Genomic DNA, 19,650 nt, shown 5'->3' with positions numbered 1-19,650 from the left:
TAATATTAGATTCATTTATTCAAATCGACCTCGCAAAACAATTCTAATTACGTTCACCATTAATAATTTTCCACTTGGGCTACTTTGGAGAGATTTATCAACAGGCGAAGGTTCAACTCAAATAAATTATCTGCAACAACTTTTATCTGTTTATTCGCGACCGTAAATATCATTGTATTGTAACAATAAACTGGATTAGACAATGAATTTGAGCTTATATAATTGGGTAACGAGTTGATACAAATGATATACAGTTGCTGACGTATTGTGTAATGTGTTGTATCATTCGGTATCATTTTAGTCATCTGTCAAGTTCACCTATATGTCAATAGTAGTTTCTGAGCAGCAATCTAGGACCACTCACGTGTTGTATTACGTCAGCCATGTATTTTTCGAAACTAAAGCGATAGTGATGTAATATTTCTATATGAACAAATGAAGAGATGCATAAAGAAGATATGCAAACATAGACAACTCAAAATCAAAGGAATGGTGGGTTTAACGGGAAATTAGAGTAGCAACGGAATTTTATTATTTGAAACACATTTGTTGTTTTTAAAGAGCAGTGTTGGCCAGGTATCAGCGTGCGACTCTCAAATCTGAGGTCGTAGGTTCGAAACCCGGCTATAGAACTTTTTAAGTGCGCAATTAACATTCACTCGTACAGTAACGGAAAACATGAGGAAACTGGCATGAGAGAACGTGTCAGGCACGGAAGGCTGATCATCTACTTGCCTATTAAGAAAACTGATACTATACTATACTCGTAGATATAGAAATCTGAGGCCCAGGAGACTGCGAGCGAAGGCCCACTGGTTTTTTTTGTTGTTTACAATAGCTGTGGCGATTATTTTACTAAACACTTAGGTGTAATACGTACGCCTAGTTCATATTTTTTAAAATACAGATACACAATAAAGGAGAAACATTGGTGCCAACACAATAAATCATGAATTATAGAAATTTCACTGTCAATAAGACAATGCAGAAATCCATAGATCGTAATCAAAGGGAGAATTGAAAACTGAGTGCATTCGAAATTATTTATCACTCGTAGTAAACATTTGTATTCAATCTGGGATCACGATAAATCTTTATCCGTTTCCTATTATTATTCATCGAGGTCGTTGACACTATATCTTAACTAGATTACTTATGCGGTTGCACTGTCTTATAATTTTATTGCACACCTCGGTAATAAAGCGTTTTTATATACAATTTATAATTGAATATGGGACTTGTATGCGTAACCAACCAATAACATTATTTTGTAAATATAAAAAAACTCAACTAAATAATTGCAATTAAATAATTGTGATATGTATGGTTACAAGGTATCAAACCTGTTTAAAAAAAAATCAACTTTGACGTAACTCACACACTGCTTAAAAATTAAAATTGAACTTTTTTAGAATAATGAAAAATCTATAGTTGCAATATTTGTGAATATGTGAGCACCATATATGTACATAATAATTTAGTTGTCTGCTCTACTGTTTTTTGACACCATGAGATTATTTTATTTTAGTATAGTAGTTTTTTTAGGCATATGGTCTTCACATCAATGTACACAAAATATCGTAAGTAAAAATGGAGTTTCTTGCCCATTCTTCTCCATATGAAAGTACCTTTTCGAAGAGGCAACTAATTTATTTAATATTTTTAACTAGTAATTTTGCCTTTCAAACATGCCTTTTGTTTTATTACAAATGTATTAAAGTTTATTGATTTTATAATAAGATAATGTCTTCTTAAAATACTTGGAAATAGTAGTTTAGAGAGCCAATCGCTCACATTTATCAACATCACAAATAAAAGCTTAAACACTTAATTTATCTGCGGACTTTTAGATTGTAATATTATTTTTGGAAGGGCACTATAAATATTTAGTAGGCATAATAAATACTCCAATGGCACGTATTTATTAAGCTGTTTAGTAAAGTAATCTTTGCATCCGTTTGAAAAGTTGAACAAACTTAAAGCAAAGCTCGAGCGATATTATTAGTAGGTACTTAGATGCCTAACACTGTCACGAAGGCCGCTCCTTGTTATAAAATTAGCTTAAATATTTGCACGTATAACCAACAGAACAGTTATACAGAACCTAATTTGTTACTTCGGGCTAGTCCACATCTATATAGAAATCAACCGCTTTCTTAATTCATCATTTTCATAAACGAAAAAGGGTTTATGATGAAAAAAAATAAAGATGAAAATTAGATAAAGGATGTATGAACCTTTTACGTGTAATTGAAAATCAATTAAAATAGTTCAAACTTTTCGTTAAAAATTTATTCGATAATTTTATTACTCAAAATTTCAGTAAAAACGACCTTTAGGCTACCTCATGGAATTATGGATAAGTTATAATGTAAGTGTTATTCGTGTTATCCAACTTTGAAGTACCAATAAATGGTACAAATCTAATTTTGAAGTTAAATAGTAATTCTTCTTTACATAATTGTTGTATGTACTCGTCCTAATGACTAAACAAACACGTGTTCAGGATGTAGGAAATCCTCTTCAATGCGACAAGCACACGTTTCGTCAATGCATTTCATTTGAATTAATAATGATTCATAGATTTATTGAGACCAATCCATAAAGGGGCAGGAAACGCTATAATTCCTAGCTTAAATAAATATAGCTTAGTTATGCTAACTCGGATTCCATGAAGCATTCTCTTAAGCCTAGGTTTGTTTTAGAATGTCTATCCATTGATCGCAAACATATCAAACATTGATTTAGCTGTGAGTTTAATGTTCAATATCAAAAATTTTAATTAAAATTTACGGTTTTAAATAAGATAAAATTACTCATTATATAAAAAGACCAATATACACATAATTAATTACTTTGTTATGGCAAAATAGCAAAAATAAAAAATAAAAAAATGATGGCCAGCTATTTTATTTTACAAGAATTTTTTATTATGATACTAAAAAATAAAGCTATCAGCAGTAATCATGGCAAATATAATATTGTATAGAGAATATACAGAGGCACAAATGCCGTTGAAGAAAACTGTTCGACCGTCTTTTGTTTCTGCACGATTGTCATTTTGTTTTATTAAAACACTGATAATTATTATCGCGGATTCAAAGTAGCACATAGTTGTACAAGTAATAGACATAAGATTGCCGGTTGCGAATAATCGCCACATCGTCAAGTTTTGCAAGCGTCATTTCTTGCTACACTTAACTGCCATTACCGGTGTGCTCATGACATGCCAATCAGAGTTGCGACTTTAAAGACTCTTTTATAGCGTTTTACGGAGAATGATAGTAAATGTTACAGGATAATTAAGGGTTGGATTTCTTAAATATTATTTGTTCATTGATGAAGGTTCAATGAATCTATTGTCACTTTTGTTTATTTGAAAATAGAAACTTGAGGTGTGTGTTTTTATGGAGGAGTCTGGCAAATGGAGCAAATGCTAAAATAATGTAGTCTCTTTTCATCACAGTGTTAATGCAATTTAATAGAAAGAGACGGAGATATTTTTTTTACAACCAAGGCAGTAAGTTGAAAATGTATACATACATACATATATTTTCCTGTAGGTTTTAATGTTGGATCGTTTGCCTTAGCCGTGATTTATTAGGATGGAATAAAAATATAGAAAAGTCAAAAACTAACAATGTGAATCTGATGAATTATAAAAGTTCGAGGTATCATTTTCACTTAAAACAAATATTTGTATAAATAAACTTAATTAATTACTAATTAATTCTGAAATGTAAATACGCTTGTCAATATTTTTCACTCTATCTTTATGCAAGAATTTAGCTTAATTGCACGTTTCTTACAAAATTCATTACAATTTAATTAAAACTAAATATACGTAACACTTCATAGCGACTGTAATATCCAGGATATCATTTAAATTTTATATCTGTTAAGCCTATAATCACTATGCGGCCGTCGTTTTATGATTCTCAGTAATGCATTATTGTATTGACACTTGTATAGAGAATTTCTGATTACAGTTGGAATCACAAGTTGATTTGTTGGAAAGGAAGTTAGCTAGACAAACCCTTTTTTTACTAAGTACTATACACACACACTACAATGTGTAGTAACTTATTACGATAAGTAAGTATTGCCTAACGTGTTAGTATAGTTATAATAGTCTATAAAAAATGTGTACTTTTTTAATTATATAAAAACGTAACAAAAGTAGACAATTATGAAAAACCTTCCACATTCAAATTTCTCTTTAACCTAATCATATTTTATCTGTGTCTAACTTAACGCCGCCGTATTGACAACATAAGGTAACGTCACTACGATTCGTTAGCAACTTCGCATTTGCTTGCGCAAATTTAAACGCTTTCGCGCATGCGTCAACATTTCCTTGCTACGCAGACGCGTGCGATAAACGTTAAAAGAGTATAAGATTGTATAGTATAAGTTGCAGTCATTTAATAAAATATAACTGTCACTTCTTATAGCTACCATAGAATATATTATATACCTACAAACCTATTATTGTAGTTAGTTAATTTTCAGCTTTTTTAATATCCTTACTACTAACGAGTCGTTATCTATGAATAACAAATTAGCTTTTTTAAAACAAAATCGACTTGTATCGGTTACGATACGTATTTTCGATATAGCAACAGTTATGGAACTCTAGACAACTATTTAAATCCTTCCTTACAAATAAATTGTTTGTATTATCCAGCTTATCTTAATAGTTATATGCAGTTATGTAACGTTCTGACGAAGACAACGGACCGTCAATCTCAACTTTCACTAATACCACTAATATAGTAATGTGTGGGTGTATCGCCATCTTACGTGGGTACACAATACAATAACAAATTGCCTTACATTTTAGGAATATGTTGACAAAGTATTCTAAGCGCCACTCATTTGTTTTGGTGTTGAATATCTATTATAATAAACGCGTAAGATTATTTGGCTTTAGCGCTTAAAATATTCATGTTTATGCGTTTCGATGAATTGATACTTAATCGTGTTTCTTTTTTATGTTGAAGCTTAAGAACCAAAACGAAATAAAAACGAACGAACGAAATAGTAACTCTGTAAAAAGTAGGATTGACACTTAGCTATTTCGCTCTAACCTTGAGATTCAGTTATTGTTAGACTATTGAAGTCTGTGGTAAGCCGAGTCGCCGTAATCGTATTCAGAAACGTCGTTCCTGTCAAGTTTCGCCAACTCTGTTTTCTATTGTTTTTGGTATGATTACAGAGAAAATATTTTTACTAATCTGTGAAGCCAGATAAAAATATAATAATGCATTCATTTTAAAATATTTAAACATGTTAACATCAATTTAAGAGCGTAAAACTAACAAGATAGAAATTTTAAGCATACCTATAAATAAATTAATTAATTTAGCGTATAAAGAATTTTAAAGGTTTATTTGTGTAGTTTAAAGAATCATTAATTAATATTTTTATTTTTAATTACATGATTGTCCGTTTGATAGCGGGAGATTAGCTTACTCTGTCTCAAGTCGCCTATTTCCATCAGTTGGCGTCTACTAAGCCCAAGTTTGACATCGAGCGTCTCTGAATACAAATGTGAACAGTGAAGGTAAGTCAAGGATTGCTGTCTCGTTTCTGAATATTATAACACACGCTTGAATGTAACACCCCATTTGCGTGCGTTTTGCTGGGTGGTCGTAAATTCATTTGTCAAATTCTGATGCTTGATGCTTTATGCCCTTAAATACCATTAAATTAACTGTCGGTCGTATACATTTTTTGAAGTTAGAACAAGACAAGTGTAAAGTGATAATGACAAGTTGTCTTTCACATGTTTGTTGGTTTGTGTAAAATATAATATATATTTTTCATTTTGTATTTATTTAAATGTATTTATATGACAGTACATATAATACAAGTCATTTGGCCATTCATTAGTCGAGTAGTTTAGTTTTATACTCTATTTTAGTACTATTTTTATGTATGATAAAATAAAAATATTTTGCCATTGTATATCAAACATGGCACTTTAGTAACAAAGGAAAAGGAAGTTTCTGTTCCTTTTCTTGTTTATAGAACACGAAGTAATTACAGGGAAATTAACAACGTCATTCCTATCTACAATATCATTTAACCTGTCATTAAAAAATAAAACGAAACAAATAAGCTATTAATTACAAAAACACGATAAGAATATCTTGTTCCAAATCTGTTCGTTTCAACAAACCAAATATAAAATTTAATTCTCAATCAATTCCCAATATCACGATAAGCTGAACAAACAATAATATCCCTAAAATAGTCATTATGCGGTATCTGAGACCGATCTGATAGTCGGTCTGCTAGAGGCGTTATAATATTGATACCCTATTAACCTATACGTTGTATAATGGAACTAGTTGAGTGGGTCTTATAGGGGTGGCAATTCTACAATAAATGTGAATCTCAATTTACGACGTATTACTAATCTTTGAAATTCTTGGTTGTTCTATTATAACTCATGTGAAACGCTTAAAATGTTGCGCAGGTTAAAACATCCATGCGTACAGAGGATAAAAAGGTGCAGTCGCCATTTCTGCACAGGTCGCTGGTAGTGACGCTGTCATTACCTTAATGACAGTTGACATTACAAACTTTACAAATAACATCATATTTTTGAAAAACAATTGAATTTATTTATAACTGTTGTTATGTTTGTACATAGGTCTTATTTTTGTAAATTTGTGGGTTAATAAATGGTTTTTAATTAAAGGTGGCGGGAGGTGGTTTCGTAAAAAAAGTGGGCTCAATAATATCATTTTTATTGGCAACCCTAGGTGGTGTTCCAACCAGTTATATGGAAGGACATTTTAGGCGGCTCATGCTGCGCTGACGAACTTGCGTAACCAGTGAGTAATGAGGGAGAACCGGGAAAAAGGTTTTACATTTAATTGTATCGGCCCTTTTTACACTATAAAAACAAGTACTGTACTAACACAACTAATTGGATTTTAGTACTTTGTCGGTAACGTAAAAGTTTTTCAGGACCTACGACAAACTATAGTTTTAAAAAGGAATTAAATTGAATTTTCTCCTACAAGAGTCAAATTATTTCTTCAAACCTAAATTTTAAATATCGAATATTCTCCTACAAAAGTAAAATTATTATATTATATTTCTTCAAACCTAAAGATAGAACAAAAACAGAACACTTATTAATAATATCGTTATGGATTGCTTCTCAATAGTTCTCCTTGCTGCTCTCCTAGACACTGTCTCGGTAGTGTACAATGATTCAATGGCCTGCCTTGCCACTTTGATGATGATAATGTGTATATTTAGTTTTAGTTCCATCAATATCCCATTTAACTGTGTTTTTAAACTCGTTCATACTAACAAAAACTACAAGTATAACAACGTATAACAACGTTAACTAAACATAATACTAAACCACAGTTAATAATGTCTGTTAAGATTGTACGATTAATTACCGCAGTAAGCACGTATTGACACACGTAGAGTTAGTCACGATCCAAGATAGGTTGAAACGACAAACGCCCAAAGAAAGTGCCAGGCGTGTGATTCGCAAATAGCACTATAGTGCTTATAATAATTTTATTACATAATTTTACGTCAACACTGGGTTTTCATTAATTTTATAATAAGACTAGTAGACTCGGCCAAGCGTTGCTGTGGCTAAGATTTTTGTTATATTACATAGTAGTAAATTCAAGAGAAACGGCAGGAGAATACCATTCCACCATGCTTTTTTCGTGGTTATGCCATTAAATTATGTCCTGAAAAATTGTAATACATCATTTTGTTCTATCATTAATAATTTTCGCAGCGCACGCGATTGTAGGAAGTTTTTTGTTAATTTTTTTTCCCCTTGGGTTAGATTATTCAAGTTTTGTAAGCATCCCTAATTTTTTTGAAAATGAAACATAGTCTATGTCACTCGGGAATAGAGTAACTTGCCAACGGTGAAAGAATTTTTGAAATCGGTCCAGTAGTGTCGGAGCCTATTCATTTCAAACAAACAAAACATCAAATCTTTCCTCTTTATAATATTAGTATAGAATAATTACTTCAATGACGTATCTAGTGCTTTTTTTCTCTTGAGAGATTTCGCTTTCCTCCCACTACAAGCAATTCAATTTACTTTTCAATATATCCAAAAATCAATAGAATTTATGCATGTGCTTGTAATTTTTTTTTTCAGAAACTATCTCCAAACTCCCAAACAAAAACATTTATAACCCCAAGTACATTTGCAGGTTATGCCTCTGTTTATTCAGTATCTCTCAAATGAATTCAAGACACTTAACGTATGCTAAGGTCCCCTTTAAGTGGTCTTAAAACCTGCCGTCAACTGCGAATCACGTCTCACTCGATTTATTGGTTAACTCGCAACGTTAATTGCCTGCGCAAGAGTATCCTTTTTATTTTTGAAATCTTCAAATAGCTACTTTGAAGACAGTCATTTATTATCGCGGACGTAATTGAGGTAGCTAGACGATTTATCGATAAATAAAGGTCAGATATAATTTGCATTTTTAAATATCATGGAACTCGATGGGACTAGATAGCATCTGCTACGTCGTTTCCCATCTATTCTTTATCGTAGAAAGTGAAAAGTCACTGTACAATTATAGTCTAGAAGGAATATTATCAGCCACATCAACAGTTAAATGTGTAATTTTAATATAGCTTGGTACATTTGTTTTACCAAGCATAGGTTTTGTACGAGATGTAATTATATGGTACAAAAATATTGTCTATTTCTTTTTAATTTATTTAAAGCGGGCCATCGCTTAAAGCTTCTTAAGTGATCCTAAAGCGGGCAATACACGGACCGCTCGAGCAGTTCCTGAGCAAACCGCATATTGCAGTCGGTCTTGACTGCAACATGCGGTCCGTCTATGGCCCGCTTTAGGCTCACTTAAGAAGCTTAATCATATTTTTCGGTTCAATAATTTATATATTACAAGTTCTCTCGACACGAGTGTAAGGAATTCAATGTATTTGATAGTTTAAAGTACTTTAATAAACTACGTTAGTAATAATTCAGAGTTGAATTGATATTTGTAATCTTGACTTTATAAGGCGCAATTCTGAAGCTTACAACTCAGATTGTGATTCAAATGTGTTTATAATTAAAAATTCCTTTCTCGAGTATTTTTGACGTAAATAAAGTGCGCAACATTATTTCCGTTAGGCCAGTTTAACGATTTAGCATTTCATGCTTCGCCTTTTAAGTACCTTTGTTCGGACCAACTAAGGGTCATTATTTATCATTTGGTTAGTTAATGGACAGACTGAGTACGGCCTTTTAATTTGCATAATTTTAACATAGTGTACATAAAAATAACCAAGTATATATTTCAAATGTTGAATTTGTGTGGAAAATATGTATGCGTGAAAATTAAAGCCTACAGGAAAAAGTTCATTGTGAAACAGATTTAGGCAATTGATTTCAAACGAAGAAAAACTTTTATTTTCTTCTTTTTTTATATTCGATTCTATGTTGTACAGCGTATTTTTTTATTTTTTATTTTTTACATTTAAGGTACAGAAACAGACATCAGATTGGTTAAATACATACAGTTATTACACAATAAACATTATTTGTAACCTGAAGTCCAATTAGATCTGTACACAGCATTTTCGTGGAATCTTCAGTGCTGGTTTACCAAATACTAACAATTACACACAGTATATAATATGTACATATAATGATATAAAAATGTTAATATTTTATCCTAATGAAACTTGAAATATTAACCTAAAATACTTAATAATAATTTTAAGTGATACTCTTAAATTTGTTGAAGTAAAAGCATAATAGCTTCTTTGATAGTTAATCGATATTTTAAATTACTTGTCGTGATATAGCTTCTTTGTACTATTACATTGGTTTATCGCAGTTAACGGACTCTGATAGCAACGTAACGGTTGAATATAGTTGCGTATATATTTATTAAAAACACTTGTTTTATAGAATATAAGAATAATGTTCATCGGCCAACAAAATAACTGTAAATTTATTTAATTTTTTACATTATTTACGATTTCAAGAGCTTTTCAGCCGTTCCGATCAGCAAGATATGTATGGCTTTTCTATTTGAGGAGTTTTATTAACATTGGACTTGTCATAAGCAAAGACAATATTATAATTGATTATATTATTTTTTATATTGGCAGAATGAATTCTTATTAAATAGGATTGAGACGAATACTCATAAATTATCAGCGAAAATGTAAATTCATAGCGTTATTATATGACCAACGATACATCATAATTATTTATAAGTATAAATTATTTAAATCAATAAAATAACTAACATGTTTGATCTACTGCCTAATTTGAATATTATAAGTGCCCACGGACCAACGGCCAATTATTAAATACAATTGTTTTCATAGATTAGTCGTGTTCTATAAATATTGAGCAATAAATGTTATCTGCACACGGTGTGCCCAATATGGGATAACAAATATGTTTGGCACAAATTATTGTATGCATTTGCGTACTGAATTGATATTAGACATATGTTAGTCATTAACAATACCTATAGTTCTGTTTGATCGGCGGTGAATAATTGTTTCAGGTTGAAGAAGCTATTAGATTTACAAAATACATAAATGAAAGGCATCAATTGAATATACCGATAACTCCTAATAAGGTTCCTGACAGTCATCTTCCAATTTTCGACGTTCAAACTACATACATTTAATAAGAAAATTGCTAAAGATATGTCTAAAACTATGTCGAAAATATAAATAGTTTTTATGTGCATAAAATGAAAAAGTTCTTTACACGGTCTCCTATACACGTTTGCCCGACTTAATAATAATAAAAATTCAAGCAGGCAAAGCAGAATTGTCAGTAAGAGTTATATTTAAATAATTAGATAAAACCTGCTATGTGAACATGTAATTAAAAAATCTACAGAAAAATAAAATGAACATTGTTCAACTCGAGTTAAATTTTTCTCTCTTAAGTAATTATTAGTCCATTCAACCATTTAGTTAAATGCCTAATAAATTCTACGAACACAACTTAAATGCTTTAAATGTAATATAACAGACATTAAAACAGGTGATGTACGCTTTCCTAGAATTTTATTTATACATGTTTTAGAATAATTAAATGTGTCGGTTATGGTTACATGACCTTTTAATAACCCAAAGCCTTCATCGTATGAGCAAGTGCTATGTGCATAGAAAATCCAATGTTGCACGACCGGGATTTGAAGGCATGACTCCATCACACTCAAACATGGCGATTAAAAAGAGTGGCGGAGAGTTTATTGCTGAATTAATGACACTTATGAAATTTACAAAACATTTAAATTCTCTTCGAAACTTATACTGTCCGAAGTTTCCTTAAATCAATAATTTTGCATCTACGACGTCGTATAATATGAATATGAGTCTACTATAAGAGATAATTTTATTGACAACTATGAGTAGGCAAGTGTTAAGAAATAATTTTGAACCAACCGACCAACCAAAGTTTGAATTTTTTTTATTCAACATGTATATTTGTTATAAAGAGAAAACGTTGATGATATGAGAATTCGTTTATCTACCACTAATAATCTAGTATTAGCTTACGACTATTGACCCTGAAAATTATTCTTTATAAATAACACGGGCTAGTATGGTGAAGGCGTTACTTAACCCAAAAATTAACATATTTTTCAGGCACAGAATACTGATACTGATACAACATATGCTATGTTGTATCTATGCCTAAAATACAAAGCACAAATATACTAAAATTATGTCAAACACAAATCCTTTATGTTCATTACGAAATGTCAAATGTAATTACGTTTTGAATGTGTTGCGAATTAAGCTGAGTGTCTCTAAAGTGAAGCTTAGAGAATAAACGTTTTCATTTTAGGTCGTCTTGTTTACGTATACATATTTCGTTGTTGGGTTTAATAGGACAGAATAACGGTGCAAGAAGTCAATGATTCGTATAGAATAATGATTTTTATTATTAAACATGATGTTAGCAAAAAAATACAATTTTGACAAATTCAAAGAAATATCTATTGGTGCAACGTCGTAATTCTAGTGCAGAAACTCAGGAGCTAGACTTACAATTTGTGACACTTGCTTGAAGCTTAAATATATCGTCATACTCACAACTTATATATTACTAGCTGATTCGGCAAACGTCGTTTTGCCATGTATATCATCTATAATAAAAAATAGGGGTTGATTGTAGAGGGGTGAAAATTAGGGGTTGTATGTATTTTGTAATGCTGTATCATAAAAAATAAAAACAGAAAAAAATATCCAAAAATAAAACAAAATATTTAGGGGTGGACTACCCTTAACATTTAGGGGGATGACAAATAGATGTTGTCTGATTCTCAGACATACCCAATATGCACACAAAATTTCATGAGAATCGGTCGAGCCGTTTCGGAGGAGTTTAACCACAAATATCACATTCACATAGGTCATGGTAACCTAACTTTTTAACATGGTAACGTATCGAAGTGGAATTTAAAAGTCACGTTTTAGTTTTGGTAATATAATTATCAGAAACAAAACAAACTACTACATACCAGCTATTATGTATTACAGTAGAAGGAATGTTGCACATTACATTCTAACTCGTAAACTGTCTAATGAGCGCTGTGAAATATCAAGCCTTTTAGAGCCTTCGTTACTCTGAAGAAAACTTTTATATCACACTGACGCAACCAACAACTCTTTGTTCGCTTGTAGAGTTACGCATATCGAAATTTTATTACCCATTTCGAAGAAGAGAGAAAGCATTATCCAGGCTCGAATAAAAGAGCTAGAACGGTATACTATTTAATTCACTAAAGCACTATTATAATTACAAATCCAAAATTTGAGTATTTCTAAATACTAGGTGTTAATGCATACTCGTATGTATTTTTGGACATAATTGACACACTCCCCCCCCCCCATGTAACGCGCCGTAACGTTTTTATGTACCGAAGTATAGTAAAAGTTACCATTATGTGGTGTAAAGTACTTTAAATAACAATAACGCGTAATTCAATTCCCCGCATCGTAACGTTTTACAAAAAGACCCCCCCCCCTCCCAAAATTCGTAACGTAATACTTGAACGCTCCCTGTGTAACTAGCAAAAATTAATATTAAGTCAGTGTTTATTTATATTCAATACTATGAATTCATAACAAACGTCTAGCACAAAGACCCTCCTAGAAAGCGTTTTAACAATGCCATTTCATTGTCAGGCATTTGTCTTTACGGGGCGAAACTGAACTCGTGAACTCATTTTATCAACATATTCTCTTCCTACATCCTAACGAATAACGATTCATTTCTCAAACGCAAATGTCACACGTTCGTAGAACAATGTAATTTGTTTGTTATTTATCGCTTTAAGACGAGATATATTTCGTTGGGACGTTTAAATCGTGAAATTATACGTGTAGGTGTGATATGACAACGAGAGAAATGCATGCAAAATGGTTTTTCATGGTTTTAAGTGACGTTGCGGTCTAATTCTCAAAGGTAACACGAATGAAGTAAATATGCGGCGTTTTGATCCACTCAATTTATTTGATTTTTTTATGTATAGAAGTAATATTTGTATACATATAAATGATACTTTTTAGGAGTATTTTGGAGTGCCCTTTTGTGTCTGATTTTATTTCAGCGTGTGCATATTAACACTCGTAAAGAAATATAACAGAAAAGCAGCATGCCTTAGACACAAAACACAACGGCGTCTGTCAAGCACAAACACAAGGAACAAATACAGAAATCTAAGGCCAAGACCAATCGTTGTAGAGCAACTAGGACTGGTACAAAACTCATTTTACACGTCTGTACTTCCCAAATATTTAAAATGAAGTTATACGAATATTCTTGCAGCCTTTTCTATGCTAAAGGCGCCGAGAATGTCAAAATCGTGGGTGTTAAAATCCAAGTGTAATACAGGCAACTGTCGACACTCTAGCGTCATTTTAATACAAGCATTATTCATTTCACAATACTCATAAATATATTTATATTTATAGAATGAATAAATAATTTATATTTGAATAGAATTCGACAGTATCTTCTGCTACGTAAATCGCCAATAATACGTTCTTTAGCGTTTTATGAATAGCGATCAAAGAAACCATAAAAGTAATTATATTTGTTTGATTAAACGAATTGAGTTTATCTCAAGATCTATTTGTTTATAGTAATACATAGTTTTATGTTTATTTTAGTCCTTAGTATATACCTATGTAATAGCACGACAAACATAACTAATAATCTTACCTGTAGGTTGTAGATTATCGCAATAAACGCTATCCCACCACCTCTGTTTGCTCCTCATCATTCGAGAAGCGTTGCACTATATCTTCTTCTGTACCTGAAAATAGAAGTAGTTTTTAATACATTCGTGATACATTACCATTATTAATAAGAGCCTATTACTATATGCTCTTATTAATAATAATCTTCTATTGAAGATAAAAATACGTACAAAGAATAGTATATGTACATCGTGAGTATGAAGTATTTTAAATTAAAAAAATAAAGTCATATAAACTTATGACTTTTTAAAGGATTTTATTTATCTTTCCTTCCTATCTTCTGTCATATTTTACCTTAACGCTGGGATGAATTTAAGAAGATCAGAGTTTTTATTAAAACTATTTTATTAATCTAATTTAGTTTTTTTTCTTTATTTAAATTAGATATTAATGAATAATTAAATAAGGACTCAATAATATACGAATATTACGAGTCTTAAATTAAACCTCACAATATGTTGAAATTCTGTATTCAACAATTTTGATAAAAGCTCCTAATACAGGAAAACATTTAAGAGCAATGAAATGTTTCAAGAGAAATTCAATTATATCCAATTAGAGGGCATAGTTCCCGTTTTTGTCTTCAATTAGCACGTAGAATCAGACCGGCGCTCCTCATTAGAAGGTATGGTAGATCAGATAAGGCATTACGCATGCGAGCTATTGTTCGCTAAGATAATGCGCGAGCACAGATGTTTATTTCACTCATAAATGAATGATGCCAGCTCAAATTTAATTAACACTTTCTCTACGTGACAATTGACGTGAATATTAATTGATAAGAATTGTTTATACTGTTCTAAATTTAAATTTGTTACAGAGTTATATATGTGAAAGCTTTGAGTATTGTATTTTTTTTGTAAGACTATCGTTAACATGTATGCTTATTATTTTAAGTACCTATACAATATACATATTATATTATCAATTTACAATATTTTGAATTCAAATAACATTTTCTTGCGATTAAAATAACTTTTCGGTACGATGTATTTAACAGCCTGGCCACGGGACATTCGCCGACGCGAATATTCGCGCGGTGCGAACCGCAATGCGTCTAGCGACTGAAATAAAGTCATAGCAATGTACTAATCAAGCCACGCGCAACGGCGACCAGCGATGCGATCTGCGAAATGTACCGAGCGAATCGCGCGGGCGACTGACGTCGCGACGGGCGAGCGAAACAAATGCATAAATCAGTACGGTGCAAGCCACGGAGTCGAGCGGCAGTCACGGCGAATAGAGAAGGGAATAAATAAGTTTAGTCGTGGTCGCGGCGAAAAATGAATACAGAGTTTTTTGTTACTGAAATACTGGCTAGACCAGCTATTTGGAAGTCTGGCCATCCACAGCATTAATTTAATATACCTTAATCTCAAAAACAATTTTTCAGCGGCACTTAAAATTCTATTTGCATTAACTTTTTCCTCCAATTCTGGTTGAATATTCATAAGAATATAATTGAAGGTTTCAATACTCATTCTGGTATACTCAAAAAAATAATTCTGGATATATTCTGAATTTCTCATACTTCTTGTGGAATTCTCCACAATTTCTCCAAATATTAGGTCTTGCACCAAAAGCTATTACTTTCCAAGCAATATCGAGATGATTTCGATAAAGACATTTCGCTGTCGAACTTCCTTACTGGTCGCGGCGGCAAACGTGACTGGTCCGTGGCCTGCAAACGGCCCCGCGCGAATGGTCGCCTCGCCTGCCGCATCGCCGTTCGCACCGCCTATCCCCGTGGCCAGGCCGTAAGAAAACTGACATAAAAAGATACTCAACAACTATAACATGCCAACAAATGATTTATACAAAGTGAATAAACAAACGTGAATGTGACGTCAAAAACCAATTATGATCATAGACAAAATGTTATTAACGACAGCCCATTTAAATAACTTCAAATATTTGATAGACAAAAGTCACCGGCAAAACAACACGGCTCTTATTTTGTAAAATTAAGGTTATTGCTGGCAGTTTCAACTATTTCCCAATAAACCTTTTTGTTATTATTAATGCCTGTTTAATTCAGTATCTTGTCTATGTAATTGTGATAATGTTAGGCAATGCGCACGTGTCTAGAGTCTAGACTGACGCCAACGAATTAAGACCTGCCCATATAATTTTAGAACGCTAGTTAGTCTTAGGTGATGATTGTAAGGAGTAAATAAAAAAGCTCTTACTTACTTCGAATTTTAAAAGATACTTTATACATTATCGCGCAGAACTTTTTTTATACAAATATAAATAAAGCTACTGGCGTTAATCTACAACGAATTACGATAAAGATCTTATATCCTTGCTATGCCTCTCCATGACTTTAAATTTATCTAAGTTGTCTGAGTGTAATATGTACCAAATACTGTCTCCGATACAAAACCTGGATATTGAATGTGTGTCTGATAGAAATGTTTTATTGATATATATATCGTACATCCAGAGGTCGACTATAACAATTTAGGTTAGAAAGGGGTTAAGAAGCGATCCTTAATTTTAATGTCTCCACTCAAAATTTTATACACCCACCTGATCTTATCTAAGTATAACGAATTACGTTTCGGTTTATTCTTAGATAAAACCTATTGTTTATAAACCGTTATGTTTGTTCGTTTAAACGTGAATGCATCCGTTGGTAAACATGCGTGAGTAAATATTGGACAATTCAATAAGTTGAATGTCGTATTTCTAAAGGATCTGGTTATTACTATTCATCTTGGTGGATGAGGAGTATTTGACGTCATCTTACTATGAAACCCAATCCAGCTTTTATATGAAAACATAATCTGTAGAATAAGTCCCAGTAAGAGACATAAACCGAAATTTTTGAGTACATAAGCTAGTCTATTATAGATTTAAGTGTTATATATATGAAACCTAAGGCATATTCTCTTTGGGAACAGCCACACACTTCTATACTACTTATTGTTTAAGGCAAGAAGAGAGTTTCATTTACTTTACTTTCTCCGGAAATGAAGCCGATGATAATAAACGCTACTAAGACACAATTCAAAATATAACCTGCCTAAAATAAGGCAATTTCTGTGTTCCAATACTACAACCTCTGTACATACCTAGACAATACCAGTTGTTCAACAATGGCGGTGTTTCAAGTAGCTACCTATTTCGTAACCGACCAGTTTTTGCTGATGAAGATATGGAAAGCGTGCTTTTCGCAACCAGCCTAAAGTAATTAACCACTATCTACGCAATTATGTGTAACCATAATAGTAACAGACACCTTTTATAACTATCTAAAGCTTTGTTAAACGCGTTTTATTGTTCATCTGTTGCGCTGATTGGCGCTGAATTCTATTTATTTATATTGCGCGCGTCTGCGTAGTAAGATTAGGTCAAAAGACCTTTATAAACAACAAAACATTATTTAATATTATGTTGAGTATTACAATACATATAAACCTTCGCCTAAACAAACCTTTTGAAAATTGATTTAACTTGAGAAATGACTTTTCTCATATGCTATTCAAAATATCTTATATATGTCAAGGAGTTTTCATTCTTCAAATATTTAATAATGGATTCCTTTTGTGCTTCATTTCATTGAACCTGTAAGGTTTCAATCATTGAAACATTACAAGCACAAAAATAAATGGCAAATTTTAAATGAGTCGAATTAACAGATTAAATAAACAGAAAGACTGCGTTCTCAGAAGACTACACGCTAAAAAGTATTATTTAATTTGGAAACTAGTTCACAAAAAAAATTTAGTTACTTTTTTAATATAATGCCAGCGTGGCTCGTTGTTAGAGCATATGACGTCTACAGTACAATCCTTACTGATTTTTTTAGGCGTAGATCAACTTGCCCTTACAGACCTCTACCTCATGCCAGACCAATGAAGGGAAATGGGTACCCCCTAAGCTACAATCACGTTGTCTCAATATTTTTGTATTTATACAAAATGATACAAAGATTTCTAATTCGCACAACAAGTATTACATTTGTAATCTATTTTTATAACCGCAAAAGCCTTGGCAAGGCTGTCCACTCGTGTCACGACGCGACTATGATCAGAATCTATTTGAATTAAACAACTTATTTACACTGAATTGTTTTTATTCATATGCAATTTGTCGAAAATTGAAATAATTTGTGTCAATTTATTGGTATGTGTTTTGTATGCATTACCAAAATTAAGTATTATGTTTAATAGTTCAAAATATCGAATTTCAAAAATGAAACGATATATTTACGTTATCAGTTATTTTATATATGTCAACCAAATAAACCACTCATTTTTTTCAAGTGATTTTGTCCTTAAGTTAGGTTGATATTTATTTTGTTTCATTTAGGCTTATTGCTATTGTACCAAACTTAAATGTTATGTTCTACACTGTACCTGTTTGTAATTAATACATAAAAAGTACAATATAAAATAGATAGTGTACAATATTCATATTATGTAATAATTTTTTTATAGTTTTTTCTTATAGATGCCAGTATGTTCGGAACCTTGCCTAAAGGGACTTTTAATAATATATTTTAGTTATTTTATTTTATGGTTAGTTATTGTTTTTATTTATTTATTCTTTGTCTAAAAGTATATACATATTATACAGTTCTATCATGAAATTGTTATTATGGGTTTGAGTTGTCCCTTTTTACAGTTAATTAATTTAGAATATAATTTACTTCAGTTGCCAAAAATTGTGACTGCATTTTTCCGCCTCCAAATGAAACGGATATAATGTCAAAATACAAACACTGATTTCGTGTCAATGATAAAATTAAACCTGTCAACAGTGTATCAAGTCGAAAAATCTTAATATGGGTCGAGACTGGTTTGTCGCTATTTGAAATTCAAAATAACGAATAATAAAAATTCAATGAAACTTAGCGGATGTCTCGTGTCCTTCTCGACAAATAAAGCGTGTGATTGTATGTACTGGAACTTATTTGTTTGAATAATTTAAAAGTACACACGTGTGTATGACATGGGTGTATGAAATTGTGTACATGTGACGGGTGAGTAATAATTGCATCTAGAAATATTTACGTATAATTCTTTTTCGAAATGAAACCATAGACAGACATAATATTATAACTCGGAGGTGTTGAGTTCGATTTATACCGAAACAGCCTCGGCCTCATAAGACAGACTGCTTTTGCACTTTGATGGAAGATACTTCAAACACTAGTAACGTATAAAATAATATGTAATTCATTTAAAATTATTGCAATATAAACCAACAAAAACCAACAGAATAGAAACAGCTGATAAAATTGTGCTAAGTACGTCCCACTCAAATTACAAAATACCGCATTCAAATCAATGTGTACAGAATCAACTCGCATTGAATTTAAAGTTCAAAGAAGCGGTCAAACATCAAAGAGTCAATGAATTCCTTTGAAAGAAT

At 31.8% G+C, this 19,650-nt stretch overlaps 1 protein-coding gene across 2 annotated transcripts in view; it reads right to left on the bottom strand.

The window, feature by feature from the left end:
* LOC125055363 (cadherin-86C) overlaps positions 1 to 14,326 on the bottom strand; it is a 75,678-nt gene extending 61,352 nt beyond the window's left edge. For both annotated transcript variants that reach the window (XM_047657794.1, XM_047657795.1), the window contains exon 1: positions 14,231 to 14,326. The gene's annotated coding sequence lies outside the window, so the exon portion shown is untranslated. The remainder of the gene's footprint in view (positions 1 to 14,230) is intronic.
* Positions 14,327 to 19,650: the final 5,324 nt, after the last annotated feature.

This window comes from Pieris napi, chromosome 13 (assembly GCF_905475465.1).
Source record: "Pieris napi chromosome 13, ilPieNapi1.2, whole genome shotgun sequence".
NCBI classification, from domain to species: Eukaryota; Metazoa; Arthropoda; class Insecta; order Lepidoptera; family Pieridae; genus Pieris; species Pieris napi.
This window is presented reverse-complemented; position numbering and strand designations above follow the sequence as displayed.